Source organism: Macaca fascicularis, chromosome 10, assembly GCF_037993035.2.
Source record: "Macaca fascicularis isolate 582-1 chromosome 10, T2T-MFA8v1.1".
NCBI classification, from domain to species: Eukaryota; Metazoa; Chordata; class Mammalia; order Primates; family Cercopithecidae; genus Macaca; species Macaca fascicularis.
This window is the reverse complement of record NC_088384.1, coordinates 62523812-62536996: the sequence shown is the minus strand read 5'-3', so window position 1 is coordinate 62536996 and position 13185 is coordinate 62523812. Positions and strand designations below refer to the sequence as shown.

Sequence of the window (13185 nt, the reverse complement as noted above, 5' to 3'; positions counted from 1 at the left end):
ATAATGAAATTATCTTTGCAAAATTTTGACAGTGAGAGAAATCTGACATAGTTGACACCATCTTGCTTCTAACTCCAAGCTGTCCTTGGTCATTCCTTGGCATAGGCCAAGCTAAGTTTGGAAGGAATTTAGTTTATAGTTTAACCTTAAAACAAGGATGATAATCGTCCTTCCCAAAACTAAACCACCTTTGTAAAACTAATGAAAGGCCACAGTTAGGGTTATAAGGGGGATTAAGATATAGGTGTAGTTAACTAATACCAGTCATTGTTCTAGAGGTCACAAGATTTGCAACTTAACCAATTGCTGCTGCAGATGACATCACTACTGTAGAACTTAAGATTGGTCTTTTGAGATAATTATCAGATTTTTGCATTCTGGCAACTGACTGACCCCACCCAGAGGTGAACTCATGACTCATGACCCAATCAGTCCTGTGGTCCCCATCCAGAGGCAGACTCCATGAAGGAGGACCATTTTCCACACCCCTGTGATTGCATCCCAGCCAATCAGCAGCACCCATTCCCTAGCCCTCTGCCCCCCAGACTGTTCTTGAAAACCCCTGACTCTGAGCCTTCAGAGAGACCTGAGTAAAACCTTCACCTTCCATATGGCTGGCCTGGCCTTCATTAAGCTCTTCTTTTCTTCAATACCCTGGTCTCAGTGAGCTGATCTGGTTTGTGCTGTGGCAGGAAGCACCTGTCAGGTGATTACAGTAATACATGAAAGAGGAGAGCTCAGCCTCTGAAGGAGGAGATGCTTGAGATTGTTATGCTAATGGATCAAAAATTAAGGAGAATGAGATCCAGAACAGCCCTGAAGCACCATCCCTGGGCTCTCTGAGCCACCTACTCTGTATCCACTCCCTTCCCACATCTGGTCTTTAAACACCTGCAGGGCAAGTGACACGCTCCGTGGCCTCCTGAGTTCTGTGAAGACCTCTCCAGAGTCCGTCCTTGCCTGCTACCCGGGGCCAGACGTCCCTAAAGAGCCCACTGCCCAGCGCTCAGGGCTGTGAAGATGGTGACCGAGGAGGGGCCGTCCCACCCTGAGGAGTGGGAGTGAGTAGGTGTCATCTTCAGGCTTGTTGCGGGTAGGGGGCTGCCATTATCACACCGTCACCTTCGGACGGAAGATAAAGGACGCGCCCCCAACACAAAGGGCGAGGGAGGCCCTGCAGCCCTGGGCGCTGAATCCTTCTCCATATTCCAGGGCACAGAGCAGGATGAGGTGAAGGATGCTGCAGAGGTGCGGAGGTCCCAGGGAAGAAGGCGGAGGAGCAGACGGGGGCGCCTCTAGCACTTCCTTCTGTCTGGGTGTGGCCTGAACTCTACATCTCACCTGCCCAGCGACTCGGGGCAGAGGATACGTGGTTTGTGCCCATTTACAGCTTTTCAACCTGCTAATCCTCCATCGGGAAATATTGCTTGTCCACAGAAAGTTGCCTTGCCTCTCGCGAATGTGAAAGACAAGCCACGTCAGCTCTGGCACCATCATGCCACTGCAGGTCCCTGCACTGCTCTCTCCTCTGGAGCCCTCAGAGTCAGCTAAGCGCACGCGCGACGCCTGCTCTCCACACCAGGCGGTGCCACCCTCCAACGCAGCCCCGCGCCCCACATGCAGTATCTCTAACGATTGACCTACCCGTTTTTTAAAATCTGATGTTTAAGAAATGTGAAATTAAAGATTTCTAACCAGGTACACAATTGTCCATTCTTTCACAAATAACGAAGAGACGACTTTGCGATTTGGGTTTCCAGAGCGCCCCACACAGAGAGGGGGCTTTCCCGCCCCTCCACGCTCTTATCCTGAAGGAAATGGGCGGTGCACGTTCTTCCAACTTCCAAATCTGTCAAATGACTGGAAGAGGGACCAAAATCACGAGTTAGATCGGGTGCATGGAGGCTAGCTGGCAGTGCACCAACCGCAGGACCTCCGCCTGCGCACTTACTAGGGGCTGTTAGGACAAAAGGAAGGCCCTGCTACCAGCATCCTGGTGCCCAAGGGGGAGCGCTAGGAGGTCCCGAGATACTGAAAGGCGGGTTCACAGGGGTACAGACCACCCCCAAAGGAAACTCCCTAGCGCCTAGTCCCTGCACCCTTGAGGGAAGCCGCCCCCAGGCCCTGTTCTAGTCAAAGTTGATCGGCAGCCTATAGGCTGACCCTCGCAGGACCCACCACAGGGAGGGACACAGGCAGACCCTCGCGGGACCCACCTGGCCGGACCCACCACGCGGGAGGGGCACAGGGCTGGGAGGCAAGGCGCATCTATTGACAGCAAATCAGAGAGGCCCTGGTAGGCTAGCATTGGGCCAAAAATCATCTGATGTGAGGTCCTGCATTTGACCTCAAACATCAATTATCCAGAAATGATATGGAAGAGATTCAAATTATCAGCAGTTCCTGTGGAAATGCAGAACACTTTTAACTCCTCAGAAGCTTCCATATGAACCAACACTGACTTGGCTATTAGAACTGTTAGTGAATGAACTGGGGCATCTGCAGAGGCTCCAAGGAATTCTGTGGCTGCCGCCAGTCACCTCCCTGCCTCTGCCTCCATCACCCTCACATCACTAGTATCCACTCTGTCTTCATCTTGCAGTTCATACCTGAGCTTCAAACATGTTTCAACTACCTGCAAGGCCTTTCCGCCTGAGCATCTCACAGACACCTAAAAGTGAACATGGCACCCACTGTCCACCTGCCACAATCACGCCATGACCGTTCCTGTCAAGCCAGCAGCCCAATTCCCATGGCTCCAGATGGCCCCAGCACCAGCACAGCTCCCAGCCTAGATGCTTGAGCGTTGTCTCAAATCTGTGCCTGTTCCTCTTCCTTGCTCTCTGCCAACTCCACTTACCATATGGCATCCTCTGCTGACCAGTGACTGCCCGCCCTGGCTCTGGCCTCCAGCATCTCCTGCCATCAGCACCCCCTGCCTGGACCACAGCAACAGCCTCCTATTTGGTCTCTTTTCTTCATTTCACTTCCTCTGGTCCATTCACTGAAGAGCAAGCAGAATTATTTTTCAAAATGCAATTCCAATTGTTATCACACCCCTTCTTCACATTCCTCATCTGCAGAGTCAACCCAAATCCTGCAGCAAGGCTTCTGCAGGCCCTCGAGACCCAGCACCTGCACCCTCTCCCAACCTGCCTGCCACTCCCAGTCCATGAATGCTGTACATTCGTCCCTACCACGCTGTCAGTAGGCACTGTCAATAGGCACTCCCATTTCAGCCCACCCCAGCCCCTTGGTAAGTCTCCACCCCTCCTAGCAAACGTCCATTCTGTGAAGAGCTCCCCACTCCAAAAGCAATCTTCTCCCCTCCGCTTGAATGTTCTCCAGTGATGGCACTCATCACACTATATATGAATTTCTGCTTACATGTCAGTCTCAGACACAAGACTGAGCAACTTGAGGGCAAGACCATGTCTTGTTTCTGTAACCCCAGCAACAGGCTCAGAGTCTTCAAATGCTTACTAAAGAAAAGTTAGTTAGCTAGTAGGTAGTTAGTTAGTTAATGCCTAAATAAATGGCTGGATGGATGGAGGAAGGTTTGGGTAGATGGAGGTTTCAGTGGAGGGAGCTAGGGGAGGGAGTTTTGGGTGGAAGCAGGTTTGCAGGGAGGGAACTGTGGGTGGGTGGGTGGATGGACGGATGGATGGATGGGTGGATGGATGGATGGGTGGGTGGATGGATGGATGGACGGATGAGTAAGTGGGGTCTACCCTCCATTCCTTTATATACTACATTGCCCCTCCTGCTGCGCTAGCTACGTCTCCATCAGGCATCTTCTCCTGGTGGCTTTTATAGCAGCAGGTGCTGTCCTTCCAAAGCCAGCCCAGGGACCACCAGAGTGCAAACATGCATATGGCAGGCATCTCTAATAAGACCCCAAAGGCCGAGGGAGCTTTGGGGCACAGCAGAGTGCCGCCTCTTGAGCTGCTTATGGGAGCTGTGACCCCAGCTGCTGGAAGAAGAAGGGGGCCTTTCCAGATGGGTATGTGAGCCGCAGAGGAGTCCCTAAAAGAAGTCCTCAGGACCAGAGGAGTCATCATATCACTGTCTCCAGTTGGAAATTATCCCTTGGAGGAAATGGGATAGAGGGAATGACACCCAGAAGAGGAGAGGCAAAGCAACTTCCCTGAACTTTTCATAGCCTGCAACTGCCAAGCAATCAGTGACACTGGAAGCCATGCTGAATAATGAGCAGGGAGCAGTAACTGTGTGCAGATCTATTATATTGAAAAATGGAAAGGAATTTTATTGACTACTAATTAAAATTTTATCCCCTTTCAGAGCATCTGGCAATACAGCATAAGCACTCATTACATGTACAGGGCTCAAAATATATGGACAATCAGTGTATTTTTATCCTTTGAGAAATACTCAAAGGACATAACGCCCAGGTCTTGGGAAATTTCCAGTGATTGGAAGACATTCTAGTGGTGTTTAAATGCCAACATCCAGAACGCCTTCAAAGGTCTGCACTTTTGTAGGTTGTCATTTTGTGCAGTACTATTTACTTATCTCTCATGACTTAAAAGCAAGAGTTACTTGAATTCTGGTTGAAGCTTTTTTACAACAGCTATCAAGAGATATTTTTGTGTTAAGGCCCTTCGTTTTGTTGTCTGTTATCTTGGCAAATCAGAGAGGCAATAAGATGCCAGCAGAATAGATCTAAAAGTGAAATATTTTCTAAGGAAACATTATGATATTGTAAGTCAAGTCCCATCTAATTTAATACATGGTTCCGGTTTCTATTGGCCTTGGTTAATAGTCACTCAAAGTGAAGGAAAATGGATAGAAAGAACAGACAAAGAGTGAATAAAGAAATAGCTGCCATTAGGGTACTAATGTGGCCATTTTACAGACATAGAAACCAAGATTCGGAGAAATTTTTAAAGGGTAGCCCAAGGTCACACAGCTATTGAGTTGTAAGGCCAGAATGCGAGCCTGGACTTACCATATCTCCGAAGTGGGTGAGGAGGAGGATTTGCAAGGAGAAAGCAGTTGCAAAGCCCCCACAGGGCAGCATGGGCCCTGGGGTCTGGCTGAGGCAGAAGGGGTTGTGGGGGCAAGAAGCTTGTCTAACACTACAACCTGCCAGAGAACAAGGCCAGAGGCTCTGCTGTACAGCAGGGGAAACTGACACAGCTCTGACGCTGAAAGGAGAACTTGGAGCTTTGAAAGAGAAAGGCCTGCCTGCCGAGAAGACAACACCTCCGTGGTCTGGGGCCGGAAGTCCCATTGCCTCTGTGGTGGAAAAGTACAAACTGAAAATCCAGGTTAAGGTAGACCTAGATCCGCAGTCTCCAAGCACCTGACAGACACAAACTTACATCCTGCCTGGAGGTATTTTCAACACAAACCACAAAGAATCCCCACAGATAAACTTGAAACACTGGCATCCCAGGTGATGCTGGCACTGCTGGTCAAAGACCACACCAACAGGCACAGCTGACGTCACCTCCGAGAGCCTGCTGTGTGCCATACATCATGTGAATTAATTAACAAGTGGGCGTTCACTTAGCCGAGTCCTTACCAGAACTTCAAAGCAGATGATACTCTTCCCACCAGGAGATGCTGCCTTAGAGAAGGCAGTGTGGTTTGCCATAGCAGGATAAACACAGGCTCTGGAGCCAGAGATCCCAGGGGTGTGTGCAGGCCACTCAGCAGGCAGAAAGTGCTACATGCCACTCTCTCCAGGCTCTCAAGTGGGCATCTGGCATGAAGGTCATCAGCAAATGTCTAGGGAATGAAATTATCCAAAGAATTAATGCAAGAATAACATATAAGACACATATGTAACATAAGGCTACAGAGACTTGAAACTAAAACGACAAGAAAAACCTATTGTGGCAATGCTAACGTCAGACAAGAAGCAGTAATACAGATAAGGGACATTCTAGAATGACAGAAGGTGACAACCAAACAGAAATGCAATGTTCTAAACTTGTGGCATGAAATAACATGCATCCTAAGCAAAACCTGGCATAACCAAAAGGAACAGTAGACAAGTCCATGACCATAGTGGTAGATTCAAACCTCTCTCTATATATAACTGACAGAACAAGAAGGGAAAAATCAGCAGAGATCTAGCAGAAACAACACAATGACCCAACTTGACCTGAATTCCAACAACTGCAGAGTATGCATTGCTTCCAAGAGCACTTGGAGCATTCGCAACACTCAACAAAGTTCAAAGGACCAAAGTCATACAGAGGACATATACCATGAAACTAAGCTAGAAATCATTTAAAAATAACTAGAAAATCCCCATATGTTTGGATATTATGCAATACACTTCTAAATAACATGAGTCGATACATCTTTTCAGCCAAATTTCTCTTGTAAGCATTTGTACTAACCTCAACTCTCATGTTTAAGAAATTCCATTTCCCCACATCCCTGTCACTGCTTGATATGGTTTGGCTCAGTGGCCCCACCAAAATGTCATCTCAAATTGTAATCCCTGCTTGTTGAGGGAGAGACCTGCTGTTCTGGTGATAGTGAGTGAATTCTCACAAGATCTGATGGTTTAAAAGTGTGGGATTTTCTCTCTCTCTTTCTCGCCACCTTGTGAAGAAAGTGCCTGCTTCCCCTTTGCCTTCAACCATGACTGTAAGTTTTCTGAGGCTTCCCCAGCCACGCAGAACTGTGAGTCAATTAAACCTCTTTTCTTTATAAATTACCCAGTCTCAGGTATTCCTTATAGCAGTGTGAAAATGGTCTAATACAGGAAATTGGTACCAAAAGTGGGGCACTACTATAAAGATAACCTGAAAACGTGGAAGCAACTTTAGAACTGGGTAATGGGCAGAGGTTGGAATAGTTTGGAGGGCTCAGAAGAAGACAGAATGATGTGGGAAAATTTGTAACTTTCTAGAGACTTGTTTGGATCAAACTGTTGATAGTGATAGGGACAATGACGTCCAGGCTGAGGTGGTCGCAGGTGGAGATGAGAAACTTATTGGAAACTGGAGCAAAGGTCACTCTTTCTATGCTTTAGTAAAGAGACTGGCAGCATTTTGCCCCTACCCTAGAGATCTGTGGAACTTTGAACTTGAGAGAGAATATTTAGGGTATATGGCAGAAAACATTTCTAAGCAGCAAAGCATTCAATAAGGGACCTGGCTGATTCTGAAAGCATTTAGTCATACACATTCACACAAAGATGGTTTGAAATTGGAACTTTTACTTAAAAGGGAAGCAGAGCATAAAAGTTTAGAAAATTTGCAGCCTGACCACGTGGTAGAAAAAAAAAAAATTTCTGGGGAGAAATTCAAGCTGGCTGCAGAAATTTGCATAAGTAACAAGGACCTGAATGTTAATAGCCAAGACAATGGGGAAAATGTCTCCAGGGCATTTCAAAGTTCTTCATAGCAGCCCCTCCCATCACAGGCCTGGAGGCCTAGAAGGAAAAAATGGTTTGTGGACAGGCCCCAGGCCCTGCTAATCTGTGCAGCCTTGGGACATGGCATCCCAAGTCCCAGCTGCTCCAGCACTAGCCATGGCTAAAAGGGGCCAAGGTACACATTGGGCCATGGTTTCAAAAGGTGCAAGCCCCAAGCCTTGGAAACTTCCACATGGTGTTGGACCTGCAGGTGCACAGAAGACAAGAGTTGAGATTTGGAGCCTCCGCCTATGTTTCAGAGGGTGTACAGAAATGCCTAGATGTCCAGACAGAAGTCTGCTGCAGGGGTGGAGCCCTCATGGAGAACCTCTGCTACTGCTAGGGCAGTATGGAAGGAAAATGTGGGGTTGGAGCCCCCACAAGGAGTCCCCACTGGAGCACTGCCTAGTGGAGCTGTGAGAAGAGATCTGATGGTTTTATAAGGGGATCCCTCCTTCGTTCACTCACTCGTGGCTGTCACCATGTAAGATGGGCCTTTGTTTCTTCTGCAACTTCTGCCATGATTATAAGTTTCCCGAGGCCTCCCCAGCCATTTGGAACTGTGAGTCAATTAAACCTCTTTTCTTTATAAATGATCTAGTCTTAAGCACACAGTTCTGGAGACTGGGAAGCCATGGCACTGGCATCTTGTGGGGATCTCCCTGCTACAGTTTCACATAGCAGAGGGCATCATTTGGAGACAGTACAAGATTGTGCCAGATCAGGTCTTTCTTCCTCTTCTTATAAAGCCACTGGTCCCATCATGGGGGCCCCACCCAAATGACCTTTTATAACCACAATCACCTTCCAAAGACCCTACCTCCAATAAACATATGGATTTGGGGACTAAGTTTCCAACACCGAAAGTTTGGGGAGCACATTCAAACCATAGCAGTCCCATATCCTGAAAGGCTCCTTCTGGCCCAAGTCTCAGGTGTGTGAGTAGAGCCAGCCCTGCAGGTGTGAGAAATTGTTTCCCTGACCCATAATATGGGAAACCCAGGCATGGATGCATGTGTGGTGTCAGGTGAGCTCTACAGGGTCAGATGTAGGAGAGGGTTTTGCTGTGGTGTGTGAGGGCATGTGACATCTCCACAGTGGGACAACCAGATATGGAGTCACAGATGTTCATGTCCCTGGCCCAGCTCCTGCCCTCAGGAAACACAGAGTGGGAAGGGAGGCAGAAATCACACAGGAAAGGTGATAACAAGGTAGAAGACAGGTGTCCTTAAAGTGTAGGCACAGAGAAGGGTCTAGGGTCATCCACAGGAGAGTTCCTCCCTCTAAAAGAATCAAGGGCATCTGGTAGGGAAGCTGAGCCTCAAAAGGCATTGGTCGGGAACATGGGGATAGAAGGGAGCAGAAGGCATGGATGGAGGGAGCATGTGTGCATAGGTGTACAGGTGGGCACACATTAGCATATGTGCTGGTTATCTCCTGCTACAAAATAGATTACCCCAAGCCTATTGGCTTAGCACTCCAAGCATGTACTATTTCACACAGCATCTGAGGGCAGGGATTGGGTGTGGCTTAGTTGGGTGTGGAGTTTCTGACTTGGGGTCTCTCACAGGTTGGTGGTCAAGGTGCAGCTGGGACTGTGGTCATGGAAGGCTTGACTAAGCAGGAGAACCCACATCCATGGCAACTCACTCACAGAACTGTAGACAGATAATCTCAGCACCTTGCCTCCTGGACCTCTCTGTACAGTGGTGGATCAGATGAGAACTGATCAGCACATGCTGCAAGGAAGCCTCCTGACATGGGAAGGAATGGCTGGAAAGGGAGACAGGGAGTTGTCATCACTCCCACTCTGGGCCAGAAGTGGTGTCAGCTCCCACCAGCCACACCAGGCACTGAGGAGAATCCTTGAAGAATCTGGCCCCATTTGTGGAAATGTCAGCCCTCAACTAAAAGCCTCTCTTACTTGTTCCACTAACAATGTTTAAAAGCCAGACCCAAATAGATCCAACCATTTCCAAATAACTTCATTGCATCCCGGAAAAAAGCTCAAAAATATTTTAGAAACACATAAGTGTCCAGCAGCCAACAAGGTAAAATTCACAATCTATGACTGCCAATCAAAAATTACCAAGCACATAAAGAAACAGGAAAATATGACCTATAACAAACATCAAAAACTACAAAATACTTAGTGATAAATCTGGGGGAAAAAAGGTGGCGATGACCCATTGATTCTCCTCCCAGGTGTCCTGAGGAAACACACAGGGATGTTCTTCAGGTGTTGTGATAGCATTCAAGACAACCCGCATGCCACCATCTGAAGGAGCAAGTAACTGAATGTCAAAGGCACATAAAAAGACTAACAGCCGACTGGGAACAGTGGCTCATGCCTGTAATCCCAGCACTTTGGGAGGCTGAGGCAGGCGGATCGCCTGTGCTCAGGAGTTTGAGACCACCCAGGGCAACATGGTGAAACCCCGTCTCTACTAAAAATACAAAAAGATTAACCAGATGTGGTGGCACACACCTGTAGTCCAGCTACTTGGGAGGCTGAGGCAGGAGATCACTTGAGCCCCGGAGGTAAAAGTTGCAGTGAGCCAAGATTGTGCCACTGCACTCCAGCTTGGGCTACAGGAGAAAAAAAAAAAAAAAAAAAAGACTAACAGCTACACAAAGCAATGCCGGAGGCCCATGAAGGACCGTGGTTAATCTGAAGAGCATCAGGCTGAGAGCAGAGGTAAGAAATAGGAGATAGGTAGTACACTTGCATTCATTGAAAACACACAGACAGACCCTCACATCTCACAGAGTTTCAGAGTGGAAATGTGTGGGGTGGGCTGGGGATGGTGACATGGGAGGAGTGGAGCTGGGGGCAGACAGACTCCATGGAGCAATGACACAGAGGCACTGCCAGCTCTGCAATGCCCAGCAGGCTCCACACCCCCGGGGCCCCTCTCCACATGCACAAGGTCACTGCTGATCCATCTTGAGGGTCCTCTGACCCTCAAGGGATGAGAAGATGGCAAGAGATACTGACAGTTGAGTTTATAAATGAGTGTTGGTCTGAACAATGAGAACACTAGGACACAGGAAGGGGAACATCATAGGAAGGGCCTGGTGTGGGGTGAGGGGAGTGGGGAGGGATAGCATTAGGAGATATACCTAATGTAAATGACGAGTTAATGGGTGCAGCACACCAACATGGCACATGTATACATATGTAACAAACCGGCATGTTGTGCACATCTACGCTAGAACTTAAAGTGTAATAAAATAAAATAAATAAATAAATAAATAAATAAATAAATAAATAAATAAATAAATGTGTTTTGGTCACAATAGCTAAATTTTAAATAACGCAGAATTATTGACACATAACGGACATCGGACTCTCTGTGCCTCCCAGGAGGAGACGAAGGTCAGTCTTTATCAGCTCTGTCCTGTGCATGTGCACACCACACCTGCCTGCAGCAAAAGCAACTAGAAGAGGTTGAGGCTCTCCATCTCCCACACTTCTTCATGCCACAAGCATTGCCGGGCACTTCCTGTGTGCACAGCACCCCTTCCAGATCTATCCCTGGCCTCCCAACGCCTTCAGTCTGGCTACAGAGAATGGCTCAGGGTCTGGTGAGGGCTATAAGGGATCCACCACGGAAGCCCCGGGGGAAGGCTCGCCTCTCACGCATTCCTCCATGTAGCTAGTTTGAGTCCACGTGTGTCAGACGCTGAGCTTGACGCCCACTCGGTGAGGAACCAGATAACCCAGACATGCTTTATGCCTGGCAGCCTGTGAAGGATGCTTTGGACAACGCTGTAGATTGAGCCACAGTGGGCAAAAACCAGTCAGCTGAGCTCCAAGATGTCCCGTGGGCCATGGGCAGATTAGCACTGCCTGGGAGTACCTGCCCCAGACCCCTCGGGCACAGAGATACCACCCAACTCAGGCCACTTCTGCTGGTACCCTATTTGCTAGCCTGCCCATGCCAGTGTCACTCATGGAGTCTCTCCCTGTGGCATCAAGTCCTCCCAGTGCCAGAGCCAGGTCTGTCCAGAGCAGGAGGTGGATCAGCTACCTCTGCCCACCAGGCAGGAGCCAGAGGATAGACTTGGAGTGGGAGTTTCAGCTACCCCAAAACTCAGCCACTTAAATTAACGGTCACTTTATTTGCCAGGATTCTGCAAGCAGGGCTGGGTTCTGCTGGGGACATCTCCTGCTGGCCTGGCCAGCAGTCAGGCACATGCTGCCTAGAGCTGAAGGGTCAGTGGGGCCAGGCTCAGCTGGGAGGCTGGGGCAGCTGCACCTCACTCTCTCCACAAGTCTCGGGGTTCAGCACACTATGCGCCAGCTCAGGCTCCCCCAGTGCAAAAGCAGAAGCTTAGGCCTCCTCGAGCTTAGGCCTGGAACTGGCACACTTCCCTGTCACTCCCTCCTGCTTCATTGGTTACAGTGAGTCACAGGACAGGGCACCCCAAAGCAGAGATACCAGGAGGCTTGCTTGCTAGTGACCCCAAAGTGACCGACTCCAGCAGAACATGCCCCTAAACTTGGAGCATCCCTGCTCCCTCCTACCTGCCCCTGCTCCCCCACTGTGGCTGCATCCCGGTCCCCCCGCAGAATCCCATTCCCCTTTGGGCAGAACCTCTGCCCTAAACTTCAGGCCACTCCCTAATGGTCCACCAGGTCTTGCCAACCCTCTCCTCCCAGGGGATGGTGGTTGTGGCCAGACTGCGTCTCAGAGCGGCTTGGTTCCTACCGGCCTGAAAATGCCTGAGTCTCACTGCTGCTAAACCCCTGTTCCCCGCCATGCCCACACACCCTGCCCCCCACACACACACAGAGGAGGAAGTGCTGATGGGGTTGGCCAGGGTCAGGCATTCATGAGGTCCATGTGACTAGTGGGCAGGGCTCCCATGCCTTCAAACTCACCGTCCTCTCATGACTCTAAGGTTCCACTTTTGCTTCTCGGTCGTCGCGTCTTCTTCCCGCCCACCCATCAAGCTGAGCAAACCTGTCCTGAGATTCACATTGGGTTTGAGGTAGATGCCTGCTTGGGCCTCCAGTGTCAGCTACGTTTCCAACTCATCCTCCTCCAGTGGCCCTGCATGAGGAAACAGTGTGGGTGTCTGCAACCCTTTGTTACCACCATACCCTGAAGAACCTCTCCTGAAGAAAGGCGCTTGACATTTAATACTCAGAGTTCACAGAAAGGACATATCTCTCAGCTGATTTTTTAAATGCAATCATGCACTGCATGACGACCTTTTGGTCAACAACAGACCACACATAGGATGGTGGTCCCATAGATTATAATATGGTATTTCTACTGTACCTTTTCTACGTTCAGATATGCCTAGATACACAAATACTGACCATTTTTTTACAGTTACCCACAAGAGTCAGTACAGGGACATGCTGTACAGATTTGCAGCATGGGAGCAATAGGTCATACCATACAGCCTAGGTGTGCAGTAGGCTCTGCCATCCAGGTTTGTGTAAGTACACTTCAATGTTCATACATTAACAAAATCACCTAAGGACACATTTCTCAGAACATATCTGTCATTGAGTGATTTATGTCTGTACTTTTTTTCTGAAACAATTTTTATTAAGACATAATTCACATACTGTGGAATTCACCCTTTCAAAGTATAAAATTCAGTGGGTCTTAGTATATTTACAAGGTTGTACAACTATCTAATTCTAGAACATTTTCATCAAAGAAATCCCATCCTCATTAGCAGTCACTCCTCCGTCTCCAGCCCTGGTGACCAGCAATCCACTGTCTGTATCTATGGATTTGCATACCAGAGGAATTCCACAATAA

At 48.7% G+C, this 13185-nt stretch overlaps 2 long non-coding RNA genes across 3 annotated transcripts in view; one reads left to right on the top strand and one right to left on the bottom strand.

The window, feature by feature from the left end:
- The window catches only part of LOC123567097 (uncharacterized), a 53217-nt gene extending 40758 nt beyond the window's left edge, over nucleotides 1–12459 (bottom strand). For both annotated transcript variants that reach the window (XR_010578536.2, XR_010578537.2), the window contains exons 1-3: nucleotides 12288–12459; nucleotides 5549–5754; nucleotides 2861–3004 (exon numbers count right to left, since the gene is read on the bottom strand). This is a non-coding gene — a long non-coding RNA (uncharacterized lncRNA). The remainder of the gene's footprint in view (nucleotides 1–2860; nucleotides 3005–5548; nucleotides 5755–12287) is intronic.
- On the top strand, nucleotides 898–1699 carry LOC141407884 (uncharacterized). Its single transcript, XR_012419063.1, has 2 exons — nucleotides 898–1065; nucleotides 1213–1699. It is a non-coding gene; the product is annotated as an uncharacterized lncRNA (long non-coding RNA).
- Nucleotides 12460–13185: the final 726 nt, after the last annotated feature.